Genomic DNA, 4,988 nt, shown 5'->3' with positions numbered 1-4,988 from the left:
TGCGTAGATTAGTTACTCCACTAATATTTGTAAATTGTAACTTCTAATATTTTATTGTGTTTTGTATTAAATCAAAACAAAAGACTATATCACTATTACAAGTTAAATTCTTTTAAAATATTTAAAATACAAATTTGAAATTTGAAACTTGAAACTTGAAATTTGAAATTTGAAAACTTAAGCATTTTTCATTAGCTAAAAATGTTATTGAAAACTAAATAAACCAAAAATGCTATTCAATAACATATAATTTCAATACAAATAAATAAACATATAAAAAAATAAAAATCCCACGTCCCGTCCCACCAAACCTCGTCCCATCCCGTATATATAGTGGGACGGGATGGGACGAATTTTTATCCCCCCAATCCCGATCCCCCCCGAATCCCGGCCAAGGCGTCCCCTGTCCCGTCCCGTCCCCATCCCCTTGCCAGCCCTAATCCCGAAGTCCCCCAACCCGCGAGAATTGACGGGACCGGGTCCGGCGAGCCGGTTCTCGAACCGGTCGCTGGCCGGGGGGGCCGACCCGGTCCCCCTGCCAGCCCTAACCCTCCTCTTTATACCAAAAAAAGAAAGTCTTCATACAACGCCATTTGATCTTTTGCACTGATTCTGCAGTATTTTCCATACACCTCTTGTTTTTTTCTCTCCAAATAGTCCACCATATACAAGATATCATGCTCCACCATTTCTTCTGGCTCTTACTCCCCCCTCTTCTCACCCAGACTAGAAAGGTAGTCTTTCATCCACTCGAAGGAAAATTTAATATAAAAAAATCTGGTCTAGTTAATATTTTAAAAACTCTCTTTTGTTATTTCATGAGAAGTGTTCTTGCAACCGAGGGTAAGGTAAAAAGTGATGACTTTGAAACTGAACAATTTTTACCAAGTTAAATAAAGCTTAACCAGGAAATAATACACCAGCAAGAAGAAGGTTCAAACAAGTTTAATGACAGATAAATTTTATCTCAAGAGCGAGCTTTGTTTTCAAGTCATTTGGTTAGCATTTAGCTCTACCATGAGTTGCAGGAAAAGAAGAAAATTGCAGCATACTGGAGAACTTACAAATCAGATTTACGGCCCAATTGTTTTTGGGGTAAAATAATTTGCACTGAGTGAGAATCATTGGTATTTGGAATTGGGTGGCTCATAATAGCACAGCTCTTGCAACTTTTCCAACCTTTCTAACCTGCAATAATATGCTCTGGGTTTATTAATTAATCAAAACCACTTTAAAACAATTATGGCAGACATTCCAATAGTAGGTAGTTTGACATCTCCTAAGCAACATTGTCCATGACTGTGATTTACACGGAGAATGGCCTTTCCTTTTTTGACAAGACAAAAAATTTCATTCAACACCAAATTGGTGTAAGAATTATGCGCAAGATGTGTACGTGACTCTACTTGAGTTATCCGTTGTCTTCCACCAAGTTATATCAAAACCTTCCGTATCACATGGTATTTTCTCCTTGTACTAATAATGACCGAATTCAAAGTGAAATAAGACAAGCTGGCTCTATTATATTTAAGAAGTCATTAAAGTTATCAGCTAGAGCATTTATTACCTTGTTGGTCAAGTAAGAAGGATCACATACAACTTTCTTGCACTTAGCTGTCTCTCCTTCTGAAGTGACACCACAGACCTTTCCTTCTTCATCAAACTCTACCTGGAATTTGAGACATTGTTTTGAGGACATAACATGAAATTAAAGATACCTTTTACACTCGGCCAAAACAAGAAATATAAACTTTACCTTGCATTCAGGTTTGTTCAGCATATAGGTCCCACCATACACAGCACTAAGTCGAGCAAATGCCTAAGTTAAGAAAAATGCATACCAAATCGAAATGATTCAATCTAAAAAAGAAAAGCTATTAAGTTCAAGAACCTTTTAAGATGATGGAGGATGACATAATAACAAAAGCAGAATATACCTGGGGAAGCTCTCCTAATCCATATAAAGGGTAGATATATGGTGATCCTCCTTGAAAACGTGCAAGAGACTCAGCATACAGCTATCACATTACATGAAACAAAAGTTAGAGATAAGCACATGGAACTTTAAACACCACTAGCTGGAGAATTTAATTTGGTTCACCTTCATCCTCTTCACTGTATCCAGTGCAGGTTTGTCTAAGTAACGGTCATCTCTGTGTAATGCCAATGCATGACCAATGAAGTCCACAGTGTTGTCATCAAGACCATATTTTCTGATAAAAAGAAGAATCATCATAAGCCCCAGTTTCTATAAATAGATAACAATTTATTATTATAGGCAATGCTGACCAACACATTTTGATGCCAACTTCTACCAACTGACAATTTCCAAACATAAAAAATCATTAAGAAATCACATAGAAAGTTCAAATATTAGAACTTCAACAATTTCTTATCTTCTAACCATCAGATACCCTAACCACTATAGACTTCAACAATGTCTTATCTTCTAACCATCAGATACCCTCACCACTATAGAAGCATGATAAGAAAAATGAACCTCGAAAACTCAACCACAAAAACTAGCTCATGATGTAAGGATTGATAAAACTATATTAAAGAAACAACAGCCAATTCCCTCAACTAATGTGGATCACACACTAAGAAAGCACAAGACAAACCACATATTTCATAGGCACTTTCCATTGATTTACTCAGTAGTTTCTCTTTTTCTATTTTTGATACCAAATTTTACTTGCTTGTTTCTTCTAACATAACTCTTAATAACAGGTAAAAAAAACAAAATCTAAGAGAATTTAACAACGATTATCTCTGATATGAAAAGCCTCAACTAACATATGAAAAGAAATAAGAGGAATAGAAAGTTCAAGTCAGGAGCATACGTGATAAGCTCTCTTGCTGTCACTGTTGTTAGATCCAGCCCCTCATGTGTCTTTGGATCACTCTCCTTATAATCCTGAACATAGATGATGAACTTCCGAGCACGGCGTTTCTCAAAAATGCCCATTAAAGGAGATTTAAGTGCCTCCATATCAGTGGCAGGCACCTTGTGGACCTATTTTATCAAGTAAATGAGAACTTTAGGTTAGAGCAAAGAATAATCTTGAAACTAAAAGCTGACACCTTGCAACAGCACCAAAAGAGAGAAGTGTACCTTTCCTTTATTATACACAAAGCTGCCATCAACAACTTTGAAGTATAAATATTTTGTGACATCGGTGTGGATTAGAACTCGTACAAGTGCATCATTAGCCATAATGAACTGCTCCAGCCAATAAGTTAGAACACCACCAGTACATTATCAAAGGATTTCCATCAAGCAGATTGTCAAAAAAAGGAAAAAGGAAAACCTTAGGTATCATGTCAACATTATAATCTCTGCTAGAACCCAATTGAGTTGGAGGCTTGTCACTTCCCCTGAACCTCTTCCAGAGCTGGAAAGCAGAAAACTCAATCAGACAGATGTCAGAAACAGAATGTAACAATTGTTAACTATTAGAGGAACCCTACCTGGACAAGATTGAGAGATGTCGATTCTCCTCCATAGTAGTCATTCCTGTCCATGTGCAGGACCTATAGTATGTGAAGCATATCTCTTAGTAAAAAAACAAATAAAGACATCAAGAGAAAAAGATAAATAGCTTTCATAGAGTTTATCCCCCATTATTTCTATATATTGACATCCACGCATACAAATTATTTGGAATTTTGGACTAAAATTATCCGTTATGTAAGGGAGTTGTTCATTTTGGTCCTTCAAATATAATCTGAGCATTTTTAATCTCTTAAATTTGCTCAAGTGGAGCAGTTTTGGTCTCCCTAACATGACAATGTTAAAAACTAACAACAAGAACAAACTTTTGTCTCTTTCTCGATTGATGCACATTTTATTTCTTCATTCTTATGATTAATATAGTAGTAGCTATTTATATCAGAAGACAATCTTTAGACTGCAACAATCTGTCCCACTCAAAAATACTAACCATTTTTCCTTAAAGGGCAGTAAAATGGCCTAAGGTGTGACACCGATAACACAACCTTAGAAAAGGAGAATGAGTTTGTCTAATGGGTTTTATATTTTACAAGTCACGTCGGTGTTGCATGGGTTTAAACCCATTACTTTTAAACAGGTTCTGTTAAGCAGATCAAAAAGTCACTTTAGCAAAGTTAAAAATGTTCAGAACCAAAATGAACCTACTCCCATAGATAAGTGACAATTTCAGCCCAAAACTCAAATTAGGCTTAGCCCAAAAATTTACATCACAGAGCTAGAGCTACATACAACTGAGTAGGCTCAGCAACCCAAAAAAGAAAACCTATTGTCCTATCTCACCTTACAAGGATCCTAAGATGTCTACAGTTGCTACAAGGTTAACTTTATATTCTAAACTACACCAATAACAAAAAGTGATAATGCAGTTCATTTTAATCCTATGCAAAGGATTACTGATACTTTCATAACATCTTGAATTTCTCTCCTTCTAAATGGTCCACCATATCACTGCTGGGACAATTCTCCATCTGTCAGGTAGATATCAACACTTTATAGACAACTACTTTAAACAACTAGAAAATTGTGTAGTATATACATTGATGATATATTATTATACTCTAAAACACAAGATACTCAGGTATAAGCCTAAGTAAAAAGAAAGCAGATATAATGAAAAAGCAAATAGAATTCTTAGGAATACAAATAGATAAAAACGGAATAAAGATGCAAACACATATAGTACAAAAAATAATTAACTCAAATGAACAACTAGATACGAAAAAGAAATTACAATCATTTCTAGGACTAGTAAACCAAGTAAGAGAATACATACCAAAATTAGCAGAGAATTTAAAACCATTACAACAAAAATTAAAGAATGACATAGAATACCAGTTTGATAAAAAAGACCAAACACAAATAAAAAAATAAAACTATTATGTAAGAACCTACCTAAACTGTATTTTCCAGACGAAAACAAAAAATTTACTTATATAGTAGAATCAGATGCCAGTGAAAAAAGTTATGGAGGAGT

At 35.1% G+C, this 4,988-nt stretch overlaps 1 pseudogene; it reads right to left on the bottom strand.

Annotated features, from left to right (window-relative positions):
- LOC102587250 (guanosine nucleotide diphosphate dissociation inhibitor 2-like) overlaps positions 1-4,988 on the bottom strand; it is a 21,875-nt pseudogene that overhangs the window by 9,448 nt on the left and 7,439 nt on the right.

The sequence above is a fragment of the Solanum tuberosum genome, unplaced genomic scaffold (assembly GCF_000226075.1).
Source record: "Solanum tuberosum cultivar DM 1-3 516 R44 unplaced genomic scaffold, SolTub_3.0 scf00056, whole genome shotgun sequence".
NCBI lineage: Eukaryota > Viridiplantae > Streptophyta > Magnoliopsida > Solanales > Solanaceae > Solanum > Solanum tuberosum.
This window is presented reverse-complemented; position numbering and strand designations above follow the sequence as displayed.